Genomic DNA, 10,257 nt, shown 5'->3' on the forward strand with positions numbered 1-10,257 from the left:
AGCACGCGTTTCGCTGGACAGTGGAGTGGTCCAAGTCCTTGCCGGGCAATGGACTTGTTTCTGGTCTGGGGTTCGGGTCGGAGCTCCGTCTGGGCTCGGAGCACCAACATAGGAGGTAGACTAGAAGGTGCCCCTCTGCAGGGACGAGCTACCATTCACCCTGCGGTACTAGCTTCGGGGAGAGGGCCCGGGAGCATGACATAGGAAGCACGAGCCAGTCCCCTCCCCGAACACCAGGGTCCAGCATGACCACTCCACAAATTCCAACATGACAGAGACAGATTGCATGTTGGTCCGCGTGCCCTGGAACCTACCCAAACATACATGAGATGGCAGCCAGGCCCGGCCCATGGATTCGCCATGACCCTTCCACCCCCCATGCCTCCGCGCCCGCCCTGTCCACAGGAGCGCGCGTAACGCGGTCGGCACGCGAAGTGTCCAGGCCAAAGTTCATCCATCAGCCAAGCCTGACAGGCCTCGATCGCCCTCCGGAACCTATTCGGACGCCCTGCTGGAACCTAAATAACTGCCGTTTGGAAGGCAGCCAGGCGTCAGCCCGTGGTTTCGCCATGACCCTTCCACCCCCCATGCCTCCGCGCCCGCCCTGTCCACAGGAACGCACGTAACGCGGTCGGCATGCGAAGTGTCCAGGCCAAAGTTCATCCATCGCTAAGCCTGACTGGCCTTGTTCGCCCTCCGGAACCTATTCGGACGCCCTGCTGGAACCTAAATAAGTGCCGTTTTGGATGGCCGCCGGGCCCGGCCCATGGTCTCTCCATAACCCTCCACCCCCCATGCCTCCGCGCCCGCCCTGCCCATTGGAACGCACGTAGCGCGGTCAGCACGCGAAGTGTCCAGGCCAAGGTTCTTCCACCAGCCGAGCCCGACAGGCCTCGATCGCCCTCCGGAACCCATTCGGATGCCCTGCTGGAACCTAGACACCTGCCGTTTGGATGGCAGCCAGGCCTGGCCCATGGTTTCGCCATACCCTTCCACCCCCCATGCCTCCGCGCCCGCCCTGTCCACAGGGACGCACGTAACGCGGTCGGCACGCGAGGTGTCCAGGCCAAAGTTCATCCACCAGCCAAGCCTGACAGGCCTCGATCGCTCTCCGAAACCTACACGAACGCCCTTCGGGACCTACTCGACCGCCCTCCGAAACCGATGGGCTGCCCCTCTCTGCCACCCTGGAGTTCAGGGCGTTGCCCGGGAGTTACCACGAGGAGGTGGGGGCCACGATGTGGTTGCTCACTACGACCATAGAAGCGGATCGCCCATATCCGGCCTCTAATCGATAGTCATAGTTACTCCCGCCGTTTACCCGCGCTTGGTTGAATTTCTTCACTTTGACATTCAGAGCACTGGGCAGAAATCACATCGTGTCAACATCCCGCTAGAACCGTCACGATGCTTTGTTTTAATTAAACAGTCGGATTCCCCTTGTCCGTGCCAGTTCCAAGTCAGCTGTTACACGCCAGTCGGAAGGCCCCGGGGACCCTCGGCTCCAAACCGGAGTCGCCCCTGCGCCACGATTCATGTGTGGCTAAAGCTTCCCCGGGAGAGAACCGAAAAAGTCCCCAGGGCCCGCGCTCCCGTAAGTCCGCCAGGCGGGTCCACGCCGCACTCCGCGGGTAGGGGGGCAAGACCAGCTCTTCCCCCAGCCCATACCCCGGTCAAAGACCCGACCCCGACCAGAGCAACTTTCCAACCCCCTACTATACACCGGCCCACCTGCTAAACCTAACGAGGGCTCGCCACGTCTTACGGCACGGCCTCCCTTTGGCCCGCTCTCCAACGCTCCCGTGGCCTCCCCCGAGAACCAGGGCTTATTTCGCACCGATGGGCGAAGAGCCATCCGCGTGCCATCACCCAGCTTGCAGACGAACGCCGGAGACTACCCACGCCGCACACAGGCTCATCCCACCGGCCTTCTCCCGGCGGACCGGGGATAAATAAATAAATACAATAAGGAGCGGTGAGCGAATTCGGGCGGCATGAGCGAATCGGCAACGAAAAGCCCGCGATGACGGCCCACGGACGGCCCGACAACCCCCTCGGACGAAAGCCCTTTGGGGGAGACGAACCTTCATGTTGGGCGGAGGAGGGGGTGGAGCGGCGCTCCTGCATGGCCGAGCCTGGTGCCAAAGAGCCGGTGCATGGAAGGGGGGGGAAACGCTCGTACGAGATCAGGGACTTATTTTTCCGGGGTATTGCTGGAGGGGGGGGCCTGAGGAAAAGCCGAAACAAACCCCCCCCGCCCGTTCCGTCGACGGACCGCTGCCTCGCTTCAAAACGGGGCCCGACCGACCCAGCCCTTAGAGCCAATCCTTATCCCGAAGTTACGGATCTAACTTGCCGACTTCCCTTACCTACATTGTTCCAACATGCCAGAGGCTGTTCACCTTGGAGACCTGATGCGGATATCGGTACGGCCCGGCGCGAGATTTACACTGCCTCCCCCGGATTTTCAAGGGCCGGCGAGAGCTGACCGAACACGGCCCATTACGACCGCGCTTTCCAGGGCGCAGGCCCCTATCTCGGGGTGAACCCATTCCAGGGCGCCCTGCCCTTGATCAAGAAAAGAGAACTCTCCCCGGTGCTCCCGCCGGCATCTCCAGGTTCGTTTGCGTTACCGCTGCGGGCACCTTTCGGCGCCGTTCTCCGCACCTCCGGGTTCAGGGATCTTGGCCTGACTCCCTTTCGGTCGAACTGGGGCGAAGGAGGCCATCGCCCAGCCTATCCGAACGGCGTTCGCCTATCCCTTAGGACCGACTAACCCGCGTCCAACTGCTGTTCACACGGAACCCTTCTCCACTTCGGCCTTCAAAGCTCTCATCTGAATATTTGCTACTACCACCAAGATCTGCACCCGCGGCGGCTCCACACGAGCCCACGCCCGCACTTCCCTGCCACCGCGGCGGCCCTCCTACTCGTCGCGGCGTAACTTCCACTTGCCAGCGACGGCCGGGTATGGGCCCGACGCTCCAGCGCCATCCATTTTCAGGGCTGGTCAATTCGGCAGGTGAGTTGTTACACACTCCTTAGCGGATTCCGACTTCCGTGGCCACCGTCCTGATGTCTATATCGACCAACACCTTTCATGGGGTCTGATGAGCGTCGGCGTCGGGCGCCTTAACCCAAGCGTTCGGTTCATCCCGCAGCGCCAGTTCTGCTTACCAAAAGTGGCCCACTAGGCGACTCACATTCACGTCCCGGGCTCCACGCCAGCGAGCCGGGCTTCTTACCCATTTAAAGTTTGACGGGTAGGGTGAGGTCCGTTTCGGCCCCAAGCGCCTCACATCATTGCTTTACCGGATAAAACTGTGTCACGAGCGCCAGCTATCCTGAGGGAAACTTCGGAGGGAACCAGCTACTAGATGGTTCGATTAGTCTTTCGCCCCTATACCCAAGTCTTACGACCGATTTGCACGTCAGGACCGCTTCGGGCCTCCACCGGAGTTTCCCCCGGCTTCACCCTGCTCAGGCATAGTTCACCATCTTTCGGGTACTGCCGCGTGCGCTCAAGCTCCATCACCCCCCGCGGCGGACAAAAAGGGGGCAGACGGGCCGGTGGTGCGCCCCCGAGCCCCGGAGGGGGGGGATCCCACCAAAAAAAACTTACTTTCATTGCGCCGTGGGGTTTCGTACGAGCCCTTTGACTCGCGCACGCGTTAGACTCCTTGGTCCGTGTTTCAAGACGGGTCGCATGGGAAACCGTTTCGCCGCAGACCCCGGGCTTTCCAAATGAACCCTCTGAGGCCTCACCTCAGCCCAGCGGCGCGGCGCAGTCGGACGGGGACTGTGGACAGTCCGAGCCCAGTCGACAGCCGCGCCGGAGGCCGAAGGGACCCCCCTCCCGCATCTCGCCCACGTGGATTGAGAGCAAGACACGGGGTCGGGCTGAAATCTAACTAATCATCTCCCAGGCTCCTCGGCCCCGGTAATCGGCGAAGTGAGAGCGGGAGGGCGCTGTAAAGCCGACAAAGACGGGGGAGAGGGGAAAAAGAAAACATTCTCTCCCCCCCCCAAAACCCGCTCGGCCACCTTCGCCCCCGAACCCTTCCAAGCCGAACCAGAGCCGGTCGCGGCGCACCACGACTCGGAAGAAATGCGCCCGACCGCTGCCTCGGCGCGCCGGGACCGCGGCCTACCTCCGACGGACCCAGGTCGGTGGCCTCACCCCTCCGTGGACACCCACAGCGAGCAGAAGGGTGAAAGGATGAGACCTGACCCGAGCCCCGAGGAAGACACGCGGACGAGCCGACGTGGAGAGCGAGCGGCAAGGTTGACTCTTCCGAGGGGTGGACTACACGGCGCCCATGCGTTTTCCTCTTAACGGTTTCACGTTCTCTTGAACTCTCTCTTCAAAGTTCTGGTTTCAACTTTCCCTCACGGTACTTGTTCGCTATCGGTCTCGTGCCAGTATTTAGCCTTAGATGGAGTTTACCACCCAACTTTGGGCTGCATTCCCAAACAACCCGACTCCGAGAAGAACGGCACGCCGGCGGGGCCGATGGCCGATACACGGGCCTCACACCATCTCTGGGAGTGGGGGCAAATTTCGTTAACGACTTTGACCATCGGGCCGCACGCCGTGACCGGAGACGTTCTTCTATACGCCACATGTCCCCCACCCGTTATCGGGGAAACAGGGGATTCGGCGATGGGCTCTTCCCTCTTCGCTCGCCGCTACTAGGGGAATCCTGGTTAGTTTCTTTTCCTCCGCTTACTGATACGCTTAAGTTCAGCGGGTTGTCTCGCCTGAGCCGAGGCCGCTATACGGAAGGGGTCGGGGAAAAATAATCAGGCCTCCTTTTTTTTTTCTCCATCCACCGAAGGGGTCGGGCCGGGCTTCTCTCTCTTCGCTGGTTTATGGGTGTCCACAAGGTGGGTGTGGATGGGGAGATCCCCATCCGCTCCGCACCGAACCACACAACCAGCGGGAAACAAAAAACCCTCCCGTCCGACGGGGGTATGGGGAATAGAGGAGCCTTTTTTTCTCCCCCGACGTGCCGCCTGGAACTCTCTCTCGAGAGAGAACCAGGACTGGCCGACACCGAGGCCCGCGCGAGTCGGGCCGTCTGCATTTAGGAGGACAAAGGCCGACCTGGGGGGGGTGGCCTGCGAAACCTCCAACCGCGGTCCGGCCTCCGGAGAGGACCGGTCCGATAGATACGAAACCACGGCACTCGGACAGACGTGGCCCAGGATTCGGGCCCCTGGGCCGCAATGTGCGTTCGAAATGTCGATGATCTGTGAAAGTAATGCAATTCACATCAATTCTCGCAGTTTGCTGCGTTCTTCATCGACGCACGAGCCGAGTGATCCACCGCTAAGAGTAGTAAAATGCTTTTTCATGGGTGTGTTATAAGGCCCAATATTCACACAAAGTGTTCGACGAGAGTTCCACACCATGGGCTAAGGCGTTAGTCTCATCTCATCCAGGATGGATATTTTAACTGGAAAAAGTGGAACCAGCGCCCTTTCTCATAGTGGGACGGACATGATAGACCGGGCGCCCCCCTAACCTGGGCTCCGCCGCCAACTCTAACGAGTAGAGCCACAGCGTTTCCCCAGGATCAAGGGGGGGTCTTCAAAACCCTCGCTCCCCGCGCCCGCCTGCCTGCATCCGATCCGCGGACGGAACGGGGGGCTGGCGGAACGCGCTCAGCGGTAAGCGGGTACCCGACCGGGATGGAACATAGGAGACCGAAGGCCCAAAATCATGACACCGACGGACACAGGAGGGAGCCGGCCGAAGGTAGAGGGGCTAAACCGACCCACCCCACTTCCTTTCTCGGAAAGGTGCAGGAGAGAGAGATGGAGAGAGAGAGCCGGGAGAAGGGCTTCTTCGAGCGCTTACCAGCCCCGGACACCTTCACATCAAAAACTCCCACAACCGAACCAGAGATAGAGAGAGAGAGAGCGAGAGCGAGAGCAACCCCATCCGACGGGTCTCGACAACCAACGTGCCCGTTCTCGGCGGGGGTTTGGTTTTCACAACGACCGGGGCAGGGAGAGTCTTCCCCCCCCCCCTCCCGGGTTAGACGAGTGTGATCCTTCCGCAGGTTCACCTACGGAAACCTTGTTACGACTTTTACTTCCTCTAGATAGCCAAGTTTGATCAGCTTCTCGGGCCTCTCCTAGGGAAGGCTGCGTCCCCCATTTATGGGGGCCCGATCCAAAAACCTCACCCGACCATCCCATCGGTAGTAGCGACGGGCGGTGTGTACAAAGGGCAGGGACTTAATCGATGCGAGTTGGTGACTCGCGCCTACTTGGAATTCCTCGTGCATGGGGAACAGTTCCAATCCCCAATCCCGGGCACGTTCCGGGGTTCTACCGGATCGCCTCCAAGATGAGCCTCTCAGTGGAGGATCCCGCTGAACCGGTCATTGTAACTCACGTGCAGCCCCGGACATCTAAGGGCATCACAGACCTGTTATTGCTCCATCTCGCACGGCTTACGCCTCGCCGCGTATCCCTCTAAGAAGTTAGCTACGACCAAAATAGTGGCCGCAGAACTATTTAACACGCCGGGGACTCGTCCGTTATCGGAATCAGCCAGACAGATCGCTCCACGAACTACGAACGGCCATGCACCACCACCCCACTGAATCGAGAAAGAGCTATCAATCTGTCAATCCTATCAGTGTCCGGGCCGGGTAGGTTGCTCCGGGTTGAGTCGAATTAAGCCGCAAGCTCCACTCCTTGTGGTGCCCTTCCGTCAATTCCTTTAAGTTTCAGCTTTGCAACCATACTCCCCCCGGAACCCATAGACTCAAGGTTTCCCGTTGACGCTGCCCGGCGGGTCGTTACAGGTCTGGACGCCGCCGGATTGCGGGTCGGCATGGTTTACGGTCGGAACTACGACGGTATCTAATCGTCTTCGCGCCTCCGACTTTCGTTCTTGATTAACGAAAACATTCTTGGCAAATGCCTTCGCTCTTGTCCGTCATGCGCCGGTCAAAGAATTTCACCTCTATCGGCACAGTACGAATGCCCCCGGCCGTCCCTCTTAATCATTGCCTCCGGTCCTTTACAAACCCATGGAACCACAGGACCAGAGAGGCCCTATTCCATTATTCCTTGCTGGGCGGTCAACCAAAAGAAGGCGTAAGCCCTGCTTTGAGCACTCCGATTTGTTCAAAGTAAACGCTTGCCGTGCTTCATGCCCAGACTAGACTCAACCAAGAGCCTCCGGGGAGCGCCGGCGAGGAGAGGTGGGGGGGCGGCGGAACGCAGCGCACGACCATCAAGGAGGGGGGGGGCCGCCGGTCCGTTCCCCCCACACCGCAAGTCCAACTACGAGCTTTTTAACTGCAGCAACTTTAATATACGCTATTGGAGCTGGAATTACCGCGGCTGCTGGCACCAGCCTTGCCCTCCAATGGAGCTTCACCGATGGGTTTGGATTCGGCTCAGTCACAGTCACGAAGCCAACTTTTCAGAGACCCGCGCCCGTATTTTTCGTCACTACCTCGCCGTGTCGGCAATGGGTAATTTGCGCGCCTGCTGCCTTCCGTGGATGTGGTAGCCATTTCTCAGGCTCCCTCTCCGGAATCGAACCCTGATTCCCCGTTACCCGTCGTAACCATGGAAGTCCAATACACTGCCGTCGAAAATTGATAGGGCAGGTGCTTGAATGATACGTCGCCGGCTCAAGAGACCGTGCGATCGGCCCGAAGTTATCTGGAGTCACCGGTGCCATGGGTGTACGGATCTGATAAATGCAAGCCTCCCGCTAAGGAAACACCTCGGGCCCGGCCGCCTACACCGCACTCTCTCTCCCGCGCCAGAAAAAGAGAAGAGAACGGGGAGGGCGGCGTACGGGAGTCGGGCGAACCACGCGGTCGGCCATGGGTCAGCATGTATTAGCTCTGGAATTACCACAGTTATCCAACGGACAAACGTGTGTAGCGGGTCAAAGGAACCATAACTGATTTAATGAGCCATTCGCAGTTTCACTGTCACCAGTCCCGTGTGAACTTACACTTGCATGGCTTAATCCTTGAGACAAGCATATAATACTGGCAGGATCAACCAGGTAGTTTAGTGGCGGAGCTTCGGAAAGCCGCCATCCTCCGAAGCTGGGTGACGGGCCCGTCCCAGAAAACCTGGTCCATGGCCCAGCACGGGGGCCCGGAGAAATAGAAAAAAATTTTTGGTGGCCACCTGCGGTCAAGCCACGGACGCGTCTACCCAGCCTCCACGATACCCGCAGGCCGTAACATAGAACATGCCGGCTTAACGCGAGTCACCGTGTGGTTCAGGGGTCCCATCCGTGGCGCTCGCGGCCAGTTTTACGCCAAAAAGTCACTTCCGAAGCGGACGTTACAACCTGCCAGCCTCGGGGAAACCCAAAAGAGGGCCCCCAAATGCGGTTCTGGGAACATACGTCCGCCTCGTCCGCGACCCTGGCGGGATGCGCACCGCAACCGCTATCCGAGCAAAGACTCGTTGCACCCAGCCTCCACAGCGATTCACAGGCCGTAACAAGAACCGCGGAATGGCCCTATGCCGACTTAACGCGAGTCACCGTGTGGTTCACCCGACCTCCACAGTTTCTCACCGGCCGTAACAAGAGCCCCGACAGCCCAATGCTGGCTTTACGCAAATCGCCATGTGGTTCAGGGGTCGTACGGGCCATTACCCCTTCGCGGTTACCGCTACTCCCAGCAAAGACGCGTTGCACCCGGCCGACACAGTCACTCGCAGGCCGTAACATAGAACATGCCGGCTTAACGCCAGTCACCCGTGCGGTTCAGGGGTCGTACGGTCTCATACCTCTTTCGCGGTTGGTCCGCTGCGATACACAGAGCTTTTCATGGAAGGAAACCCCACGGTGGAGGTTCATCCGCCCCATATTCAGCACCGCGTGTCGCTTCCTGCGTTCGATGGAGTTCACCCGACGCCAATCCTTACCCGTTAACCCCGTCCCTCTTACGGCCAAGGTGGTGACAAGCGGGACCACATCCAACCTCCCCATGGGTCTCTTTCTGCCGGCTTCCCTTTCGTGAACGTTCCCTGGGAAGATTAAGTGTTACGCATTTTTCCGGCTTGGGGGGTGGTTATCGAGCATATATATATATATATAAGTCCCTTACTATAGACGCTTTAACACCTCTCTCCTAGCCATTTTCGGGACGAGGCCGGGGTGGGGAAAGAACGCCGCGTCTACTATCCCTCTCCGGTCCCAGGCCTGGGCCCAGACCTCTCTCCGTGCATAATCACCCAACGGTGCGTGTCGTGGGCCCGCGCCCACGGACGCTTATAAACATGGGTTTCTCCTCCCCGAGGAGGGGAGACTTTATTTGAGAACAAGGAAACACATTTGATTCATAGGGATGAGAAACCAGTAAACCACGGCTCCTTCAGTATAAAGCCGGAGGGGCGGCTGGGGGCTGTAAGAGTAGTGGATAGATTTTTTTGCCCCTCTGGGACGCCGGAACCCAGAAAACATTGTTTCAACCACCCCACCTGAAAAACCTCCGGAGCAGCGCTTACGGCGTTCTCCCCCGTGGGTAAGACGAACTCTGTAAACAACGGACCTGTTTGGCGTCGCTTCTAAGATCGGTCGGGGCTAAGACCACTGACGGGTCTTCCCCCTTGAGGCTGGCTCGCAAAGGCGGGGAGGAACACAAAAGCCCATAGCGGCGCAAGGACTGCGCCGGGCTTTGGCCTTAAAAACCCCTGGCGAGCCCGGTATGCCAATCCATCTCCAGGGTATTTTTTGATTATCGAGAGTCCCCGCACTCTCGCCATCACTTAACCCCACCGGGGAACCATCCAGCCAAAAGACACGCCGTGGGCCAGCGAGTCCCGGCATACATACGCTATATATATATTTTATGGATCTTCGTGCCAAAGACCCGACATACGCTATCACCCCATCACCCCCCGCTCGAACAAAGCTTGGGGAAAAGTGACCCCCGCGGGGGGATAAGGGACACTTTCCATCCGACCATGCACTACCATCACTCTCCATCCATGGAGGTTCCAGGCCAACCACAACGAGCCATCCGTGGAGGTCGAGGCGAACCGCGCAGATCCTACTTTGGAGGCCGAGCCGCACCGCAAGAGTAACATCCGTAGATGACTCCGGGAACCAACCACGATCCATCCGTTGAGGTCTCGGAGAACGACCAAGATCCGTCCATGGCGGTCTTGTGGAAGATAATGCCAAAGACCCATCGCACGGAGCTTTGAAGAGCCCACGCTATCACCCACCCGCTGTCAAAGCTTGGGGAAAAGTGA

General features: G+C 59.1%; 1 non-coding gene and 1 pseudogene across 1 annotated transcript; both read right to left on the reverse strand.

Annotated features, from left to right (window-relative positions):
* Positions 1-4,775, reverse strand: part of LOC119264867 — a 6,672-nt pseudogene extending 1,897 nt beyond the window's left edge.
* A 408-nt stretch (positions 4,776-5,183) lies between these two features.
* Positions 5,184-5,341, reverse strand: LOC119264898. The gene has a single exon (XR_005131278.1). It is a non-coding gene; the product is annotated as a 5.8S ribosomal RNA (ribosomal RNA).
* Positions 5,342-10,257: the final 4,916 nt, after the last annotated feature.

Source organism: Pygocentrus nattereri, chromosome 12 (genome assembly GCF_015220715.1).
Source record: "Pygocentrus nattereri isolate fPygNat1 chromosome 12, fPygNat1.pri, whole genome shotgun sequence".
Taxonomy (NCBI): Eukaryota; Metazoa; Chordata; class Actinopteri; order Characiformes; family Serrasalmidae; genus Pygocentrus; species Pygocentrus nattereri.